This window comes from Halyomorpha halys, unplaced genomic scaffold (genome assembly GCF_000696795.3).
Source record: "Halyomorpha halys isolate HHAL.00 unplaced genomic scaffold, Hhal_1.1 Scaffold94.1, whole genome shotgun sequence".
Lineage (NCBI taxonomy): Eukaryota > Metazoa > Arthropoda > Insecta > Hemiptera > Pentatomidae > Halyomorpha > Halyomorpha halys.
The window spans coordinates 1,830,406-1,840,874 of NW_027114465.1; positions in this window are offsets into that span (position 1 = coordinate 1,830,406).

Consider the following 10,469-nt stretch of genomic DNA (forward strand, 5'->3'; position numbering starts at 1 on the left):
CAGCCCTATCTGCCTTTGGTTGATGTTATTTTATTAGACATTTTTGAGTATTTTAGTCACCATTACTGTCCGAAACCAGACCTTTTCTACGTTTCAACTTTAATGAGTTCCAGCAAATTAGTGGTCATGATAGTGTATAACCATCCCTGCCCGGGTTCATTTGATGTTATTTATTGAACATTTTTGAGTGTTTCAGTCAATATTAAAGTTCGGAACCAGACCTTTTCTGAGTTTCTGGCGTTTAAGTGCAATATGAGTTGTTGTTAATTAGTCGGCTTGCATAATTCATTAGAATAACAAGACCCTCCTTGTCCTTAATGAGTGTCAGTGTGGGCATCTTGGCTTTTAGGACATTTCGACTGTTTATGAGCCACTAAACCAACCTTGGACCATTGCAGTGGTGTGTTTAGCTACAGAGCTGCGACCTACACACCTCGACAAGCTAAATATCTTTTATCTCTCTGACTTATCGGAGTGGATCAACCTTTCGTTGACCAGTATTTATTTCATATATTTATATTGTTGTTTTGTAAACTTGTCTCTTTTGTTTTCTTAATTTATTTATCTAATTTTATTTTATCTAAAAGGCCTTTTTATTTTTACTTGAATTCATTTTTTTATTCGTCTTTTGTTTATTTTATGTTTAAGTTTTATAAATGTTTAAATTGACCAAATAAATGTTTATATCCGAACCAGCTAGTTGTTTGTTCTTTTTAAAGCCTTCCAACAACAAGACTTAGTCAATTTGAGGTGACTTAATGGTTTTATTCCCAATATAAGCGAGGTTCAATTAAACTTTAAAAAACTAGGATCTTCCTGCTTAATCGGAAAGAAAGTGTCTAAGTGGGGGGACCGATATAATCAATAGTTGATACCAAAGTGGTTTATTTACATTTTGATATATCAAAAGATTGCCATCTAGCACAAATCCCTGCGCGAGGCTAATTCGATAAAAATGTAAAGTAGCCATTTAAGTATCACTCATAGATTTTATCGTTCAATCCTTGTCTATAATATATCTCTGGTCGAAGAAGAGGCTCGATTTTCAAATAAATTTTTTAACTTTCAAATTAAACTTCAAATGCATTTCACAATAACAGAGTTATAAAGCTATCTTCGCAATCGAATAGAGATTTGAAAAATCGATATGGGACTATTTTGGGCCTTCCCCAAGTTGTTTTTGTAGAGTATTGTTTTACGCATTAAGATATCTGGTATAAATAAAATTAAACTATTCTTTTTTTTCAATAACTTGTAATTGATTGAGGGTAATAACATCTATATTATTTTTTCTACACTATGCCTGATTATTATTTTTAAGTTTGCAATTTTGATGGACCATATCTTAAAAAATCTTTCTAAACTCCTTGATATTTACTTAAAGTATCACGAGTTTTAGGCAATCTAATTTGCCGATTTAATAATTGAGTTTAAATTTATAAATAAAGATAGTATGATAAAATATTGATAAATGTTCGCCAGTGCCAGTCACGAATATTTACGCTGGTTTTGCGCCTTCAATTATGAAAAACACAATTTCCCACGGCATTGCTTTAACTTATTAAGATTATAAAACTTTATTTATTTTTTGTTCTAAACTCCAGTGTCGACGCAGTGGTGAATTCGTTTTTTGGACGATTCTTTTATTTTAATTATTTATAACAATTTATTCTCTTTTTTTTTGTTAAAGAAATTTTTATTGGAAAAAAATAAATCAAACCTTAAGGATTTCCAGGCAAAATTATTATTACATTTTTAGATTTTAATAAACAAGAAATATAAAATTTAAATACTACATATAAACGGCAGCAGGTTTCACTTTTCTTTGAGGTCTTTCATCAATTGTCCAAAATTAAAATTAATTAATTTAAGTTAACGATTATGTTCTAATAAAGGACAATAAATAAATAATTCACAGAATACATATTCCTATCCTTAAACGTCATCGACATTTATTTAATTGTTCTTATTTTCTTTGCTTTAATAAATATTGTAATAAAAAGAAATACAGTGGAATCTCGCTAATCCGGTTTAATTAAAACTAAGGGAGTCCCGATCAGCGAAAAATTCGGATTCCCGAACGGGAAAAACAAAAGGTCACTTTATAAAGAACAATTCAATTAAAAAACGAAAATAATAAATATATTTACGATAAATTATCTTTTTTCGGAAATTTATTTTTTAACTATTTTCTTGTGGAATAATCTAAAATTTTCCTTTGTTTGGGACTTGAAATCATCTTTTCAAGGGTGATCGTATCTGCTTCAGCAATGGAATCTAACAAAAACTATATTAAATATGTTTTGCCCTACCTAAATTTTCCTAAGATGTGTAATTTTAAAATTACACACCTTATTTAGCACTCTTCTGCCCATTGGGTGCATTAGTTGTAGCATGGTACAATTTTTTTGTATTTTCCGTCACATTTTCTTCAACTTTTTTCTTACTCTTCATGACTTTCCAAGACACTAGAAATTATTTCTTTATCTAGAGAAAATAAGAACGTCTTGATAATTTACAAAATGATTTGAAATCAAAATCAAACAAAATATTTTCTATTCCCACTTCTTCGACTCCTGAATAGAGAATTGACTAATTCCAACTGAATCACGCTTGTTTGTGAATCACTTGACAGTATAACTTCTTCAAAGGAGTCAACTTTTTGATTCGATTCACGTTTCACTCCTCCATCACTAGTTTGTTTGGTTCTTTAGTGGCGCCAAACTTCATTGGTCATCAACGCCATTTATATTTTATTTAATTTTGCTAATATTCGTTAAATTTTATTTATTTATTTTTTTTTTCTTCCGATCAAGTTATATTTTTGTCAGTAAATTTTGTGATTTACAAACTGGAACACCAATTCTATTGCCTTATCATCGTCTCCAATGGTTTTTGAGATATCTTGGCTTAGTCCCAAGCTATTGAGGTGTGGTGTAAAATATGGGCATCGTTGGAAAACATGGCTTATTGTTAAATTGTTAACAATAAGCCATGCCAGCCTCCATCACTAGTTTAAATAGCCTGATAATACAAGCGAAAAGGAAGGAACCTGTTAACACAACATAAATGCTAAGAAAAAACAAAACAGTTAAGACTATTGAGTTTATCTGCTAATTCTAATGGCTTCATTTGAATTTCTGAGAGGCTTTGAGAAAGAATCCGCTCTCCCCTCATTAAGAGCGTTCTTAGTGATACCATTACATGGGAATTCTCTGTAAGAGCTGTTCCGAACGAGCTGCCAGCATTTGAACGTTTATCAGCGGTGACTTCAATTAGGATCAATACCCACCCGATGAACTTTACCGCTCCTAGCATTAGAGCAGGTGCCTGAGTGCTCTCGAGTATTTTAAGTGTGCTCTGAGGCACTCAGCGACCCGGAAGTCATCCGGACCAGTACATTTCGAAGGTGGCGCTATTTACTCTTGTTCCGACCGTTATTCTTGGAAGTTGTCCCGCATTTGTGGGAGAGATCTGCATACTGCTTTGGGATATATTTATCATCTTGCCACATAAAGGAAAGGAACAGTGCTGTTCAAGATAAGATCTTGAAAAGTATCAAATTAGGAGTTTATCACGGCCAAGTTAAACCATATACAATGATTTTAGAATAAGTAAGGATGGTAAATAACATTTATAATCTTAAGCGAGCCGCCAAACTTTCAATACAGCAATAATACATTGACAGTCAATCATATATTTGAAGAATGCTATTTCTATTCCATGAACGTAAGTAGATAAAAAGTGGGACCTAGTCTATCGGATATACTAAATGATGACCAGAAAGAGTGTTCAATCTTGAAATTGAATTATAAAATGTGAGACATGGACGTTGATGACCTCTGGGTTTTACGCCCTAATGCCCCAATGAACAACAACAAATCGAGTAGAAAGAGGTTAACTACGTTGTAATAAAAGTCCTCGGGTTTGACTGAAATAAAGTTACCACAGTTACGCATGAATTAATAAGGATTTAAAATACTAAAAGTCTGTTGCGGTGCGCGCATCACACAATCATTTAAATTCTTCCTCGGTCGTTTCATAATATATATTTCTATATTATCCACTATAGGCAATACCTTTCCGTTTTAATTTTCCAAATAACCTTTCAATTGACTAATTGACTTACTAAATTCCAACAGGTTTCAGAAAAGTAATTTAATAATGTTTCTCGTTGCAAAAGTATGGCGGATATATAAATATAATATAAAAAATAGCAGTTTACTAAAATTTAAAATAATTTTAGTAAATTCTCTTTTTAACTATTTTTTCAATGTTGAATTGCTATAGAATCAATATTTAAAATAGTAATGGAGATTTCATGGATTTAGTCATTCTATTAACCGAAAGGCTCATATACAGAATAATTTAATAATAATAATGACAAGAAAACGTTATCAAACTGCCAAAACGGAATACGCCAGCAGTTAGAACACGTGTTAAAACAAACAATTATAAAAAGGTTTGAGAATAAGTAAGGACAGTAAATGATAATTTAAAGGTTAGTCAAAGGGAAACTACCACATTCGAGAAGAAATATATTAACTACGATGTTAATATAAGTTTTCGGGTCCAGTAGACTCCCTGTTACAGTTAATACATTGGTAAGTACTGTTTTAAATTACAAAAATGTATAAAACGTATCCACTATATTGCTATGATAATGAATTATGCATAGAGAATCATATTTCATGAGAAGTAACCAATGCGCTCTGTGTGGACACAAAAGAATTACAGAGGATAGGATGATGCATGAACGGTAATGTTCTCCTAGCCAGTAATGGATCGAATTTTCGAAGAATGAAGTGTAATCTGGTAAGGGTCAGATAAATGAAGATTATAGAAATATATCTTTTATAAAAATAGAAGAGAGGGGAGAGAGAAATGCCAGAAGAAGGGGCAGAGATGGTACAAAAGAGCGGACGAGATAAGGAAGGAACCGAAATGCGAGTCCCCTGTCCTCGTTATCTCAAGAACAAATGGGAACCATTAGAGCGGACTACAGGAGTTTCCAATAGAGCACGGGAGCTCACCACCGGGCTTTCTATTCTCTGCCTCTCTTACGATATATCTCGAGAGCTGCTCTCTTGTAGGCGGCCCCCTGTGGCAATGCCGCTGCCTCGGGTAACGCATTTCTACTGTCACTCCAAAATATATAACGATTTAGCATTAGCCCTCATTCGGAGTATGCAGTTGCTACACGAGCCAAAGTATTTCATTTACAGCTAGTACAAGATTCTGGTGGGAAAAAAGTCAGTTATTTTACTTCCACGTTTGATTATAAAAACTTGATTATAAAATTGATGAGTCTGCAATGATGAGTGTTTCAAAAAGTTATAATAAAATGTGTTTTTTTTTCATTTGGAGCTGCATATCTTAATACTATTTACAACAGCAGAAAACCTAATAATAACGTATTTTAAATAGAGCCAGTTCCCTAAAATATGCAAATATCATAAAAAATACTTTAAATCAATATTTTGTAAATCTTTTTTTATTTATTTATTGCTATTTACAACTGCACATTCTGTGTTGAGAAACTATCCATTGGTAGCACTCTAATGACGTTTTACATTAGCAGGTCTCGTGGCCATCTACTTTTCAGACGCCTCGGAGGATTGTCAGGAATGGAAGAGGAAGCAAGGTTAGAAACTAATGGGTTTGGGCGGTTAGGGAGTTTATAATGGAGGGAATGGTATCTGGTTCGGGCTAGGTCGGTTACATATAGAAGATTAACGTCTTCATGCATGATTTTATTTGTGACAAAGTAAGGAGTATTGAGGATTTTCGAGGATTATGGATTGTAAGGATAGGATTCGAGAGGATTTTGATAAGATTTTGGGGATTTATTTTAATCCTCCAATTACGACACCATTCTTCGAGGGATGTGATATGGGATTGTAAATCTAATTAAGGCAAATATCATGAGAACTAGTACTCCTAAAAAGTTAAACGTCATAAACTACATTAAAGTAAATTAAACTAGCTTTAATGTGAGTGCTAACAAACATCTGTACAACCTATGGTTCTTGAGATATAGTTTATATACAAGATAACGTTTATATAGCAAACGTTATTTTTGCAAATATCATGAAAAATACTATCCCTTTAAAGATGAACGTAATAAACGACCTTATAGTATATTAAGTTTGATTTGAGTGCTAATTGACATCTATATGATAATTGATATATAGGAAGATGGTCAGGGTTGCGGTCACAAGTGAAACGAAAATAGTTTACAACTATTTTATTTTCCAACGTTTCGCCCCACTTTGCAGGGCTTCATCAGGGCTGTCCAAATAAATAAGTTGAACAGGAATAATAAGTTGAACAGTTCCCTGTTGAAGCCCTGCAAAGTGGGGCGAAACGTTGGAAAATAAAATAGTTGTAAACTATTTTCGTTTCACTTGTGACCGCAACCCTGACCATCTTCCTATATATCAATTTTTACGGTCAACTATATATACATATATATGTTAATTGGTTCCTGAGATATGTATTTCCCAAAATAAATTCATTAAATGCTCATTTTTCAATATACTTTTTTAAAAAATATATATCGGGAACCAGCGAGCGTAAATATCTCTTTTAAGGCTCAGAAAATTTACTCTTCTTTAAGTTTCAAGTAGTTTTAATGATTTGGTGTATTTTCTAATAGCTCTAGATATTATGAATAGATTAAAGGAAACTAATCTAGTTTATTACTTTTCTATGCTCGTACCCTTAAATGTTAAGTTTTTCAATATCCCAGACCATATGATGGTTCCAGCATTCGTAACATTGTGTTATGAATAATAGTAACCGTTATTCAAAAAAAGGTTGAGACAGTTCAATCTCCATTATCTAATTATTTCTAACATGGAGAGCTATCAATGTTCATTAAGTTCTCTTAACAAGACTTCCTGGTATGCCTTTTTTTTTTTTTTTACTTATCACCATATAAAGAAGTGGAGGAGCTAATACAAGAAGGTCTCAGGATCTCCCTAACAGATAGGAACCAAGGACCCTCCATACCCGTGGGAATCACCCATCGCTTGGACAATTCCGTTTTATTAAGCGATGAACTCGCCCACACAATAATGAAGTCGGCGATGGACCACACGGCAGTGTTTACACCCGAGATAAGTGCCGCTAATTTCTCTAACTAGCCACGATTTGCCAGCTCTGGGTACACAAAGGGACAACCCTGTTATTTCGAACTTCGGTCAAATCGGAGTTGTATTCTACGACAATATTACTGCTAGGGTAATTCAAAGTGTTAATTCCTTGTTTTAATTAAAACAATAGGTAGTTGCAACATAATCACAGATTTTTCTTTCCCTTCCTGTTATTCTGAGTTAAACATGTCTCAAAGTTTTATTTCTAGATTGCTTTTCCCCGAATGATAAAGATAAGTATAATCATATAGTTGTTTCAATTCAATCTGTGATGAAGAAACAAACATATGTTTTGGTTATTAATATATTTTCCAGTTTTTTTCATAGTATATTGTGAACATTGACGTCACAGGATAAATTCCTTTTTATTCTTTTGCAATGGCTAATGAATTTGTTTACCTCTTTTACGTTGACCTCGCTTTTACGTACCGATGAAGTAAGCTGATGCGAGATGTATCTCTTTCATTCTCCTTCCGTAAGCACCTCTATTGTCACCGCAACTAGGTCCTGTGAAATAGTATTTAATATTACGATTAATCTTAATGGCAGTTCTTGTACTATCGACATTTCTGCAATGAATGATATAACTATTGCTGAGTTTTTTTATTTTACCTCTTAATATCCAGGGTTCCTACAATAGCTCTACACCTATGTAATCGTTGATTAACTGTCTTGTTAGTACGGCTGAAGCGCCTTATAAAAATTGAAATCTATACCACTACAACCCATGAAGGAATAATGTGCTTATGCAGTACTTTGTTAGGAAGTTCTGTTATTAGAACATAGGTTGTGCAAGGAAGTGATTTAGTCAGAATCACACTCGACCGCCAGATGTTTATCCAACTAAGGGTACCCAACTTATGAGGCTGGGTGGACCCCAGGAGGGCTCCAGAACACACAGGGTTGGTTCACAGCTACAGTGTAACAGAAAACAAATTTCTGCTCAGCTGGATTCGAACCCAGGTCCTTAGAGTTAGTACCATCGTGCCTTACCACAGTGCCATCGCGCTCCCCGCTGAAGCGCTTTTAGCATGATATAAATTCACGTGTATTACTTTAATTTTATAATTTTTTTAAAGTGTTTTTTCTGTAAGTCTTCTCTTTCCAGACCCTCTTGGTCTTCTTTTATTTTCCTTTTTCCATTGTGGTTTTTCCTCTTTTCTCTTCGGCTCCTTCTCCTTTCTTAGTAAGGGACTTCTCACACTTTCAGTTTAGACGCTCTTCCTTCCGGGGGGTTTAACAAATTTCGGTCTGGCTTTAACCCCCGAGGGCCCGGCTCGGCATTCTACCGATCCTGTTGGATCTATTATGCATCTATATTGCAAGGGCTGGCCGAGGACTCACCTGGCTCTATCTTCCCTTGGGTCTCTTTCCCTAATTCTTGCTTCTCTCCTTCTAGTTATTTGAAGCTCACTTCGAAGAGGCAAAAGAAAATGACACCCTGCTCTATTAGTGCCTCGAGGGGTTGTTGTTCTATTCTTACCACCAGCTGGGTGTGCTTTGAAGTATCTTACATTCTAAACATCCTCCAGGTCTCTGCCTTTAAGCTGGGTTTTTGTTTTATCGAAGATTTCTTTCTCTTCTTTGATCTTTATTTGGGGGAGATTATCACAGCCTTTCTACAAGAAAAGTCTTCATTTTTTAAAGCTTTGATGCTTGTTGTTAACATTATCAATTATCCACTGTGCTGTTGCCGGACTGAGACGTGTAAGCTAAAGCCACTCATTTTTCAATGTTGTCCCATTCCGGACATACACCTGGGTTGCTTTTCAGAATTATATTCATGATGGCTGTCTGGATGGAATCAAATTCCACCTCTTTAAACACGCCATCAGGATAGGCTTTGGGAAAGATACCTACCCTCATTCCTCTCACAGCTCTCCGATAGGACATGACTGGGGGAGAGACTCTAGCATCAGGCAATAGTCCCTCGGATTTCTTAAAGAAAACCTTCGTACTTTTAACTTTCCTTTCTCTTCTGCGACTGAGGTAATTTTATAACTAGAACGAACTATTTTACGTCTTTTTTTTTTTTTTAAAGCTCCTGTGACTGTTCATTAAGTCTATAATTTAATCACCGTTTTTCGTCAGTATAGCAGCCTTCTTCAGTTAATTTCTTACCATTATCCTTGTTTCCAGGACTAGTTTTCAACCTCTAATGTGAGCGCCAGTTATCGGAAAAAATATAACTATTTCACCCCTATTGTCCTACGATGGAGGCTGTATTTTAGTTCCAAAAAAGATTTATAACTAGTAAATAAAAAATTAAAATAGATATTTTTTAAAAATCTTTTACCATGTCCGATCCCCTAGGTAAGGGAGTAAGGGGGGCCTGACCCCTAGGCATTTTAAAATTCGTAATTCATTTACAATTGATTGTTTCAATTCACTTGCTTATTTAGTCTGTTCTTACAACAGATTATAGACATTATTAATAATATAACTATTTTTAGACATACCAAATTTTAACACCTGAAGTATTTTAGATAAGGATCTCATTTCGTTGTAGGTTGCCCTGCCGAATGAGGCTCCAGGTTTCATGCCAAGTCCTTAACAGAACATGATGGTCTTCGAAGGTGGCTTTAGGAGGGATCATGGCACGAGAATTACTGCATGAGACCAATTATATGTCGCTTTTCGGCCTCCTCACAATGTTAGATTTTATCGGAAAGGATCTTTCGAAGAGTTTGCTTTCGGGATATGGCGGACAATCATGTGATTAGGGGCTAGTTAGCCTGGCTCGGGAATTGCCCCGTACGACACCAACTTATCCACGATAAAATCTATAATCATTTTAATAAGATTATGAGACATCACAACATGTAGCAATAAATAACTGGACAAGAAAGTAAATATTGTTAAAGAAATTCGAAGAGATCAATTTTCGATTTGAGCCCCTTAAAAGGCATGCGACAATGATAATAATTGATCTTGTAAGAGTTTTCTGAAAGGAATAGAGAAAATTTTAGTAAATCGCATAATCGATACTTGGATCAGGATCACTCAAATGGTACTTATCCCATTGCCTCATTAAAAGTACCAAAATTTAAAATCACCTAACAGTGACTTTAGTCTTTGTCTTTGATTTTTATAGATCAGAGACCCTCAAAATTGTGGCAACTATACCACCTAAACTATTCTCTTTAATATGAAACTATTTTCTAATTTATTTAAAACATGGAAACTGTTATAAAAAATAATGTTAGAAAAAACTTTTATCAAACCACCAAATAACATTACATTTGGAAAACGTACTTTCAACGATGTAGTGCTTCTCTCTCTCTCTCTCTCTCTCTCTCTCTCTCTCTCTCT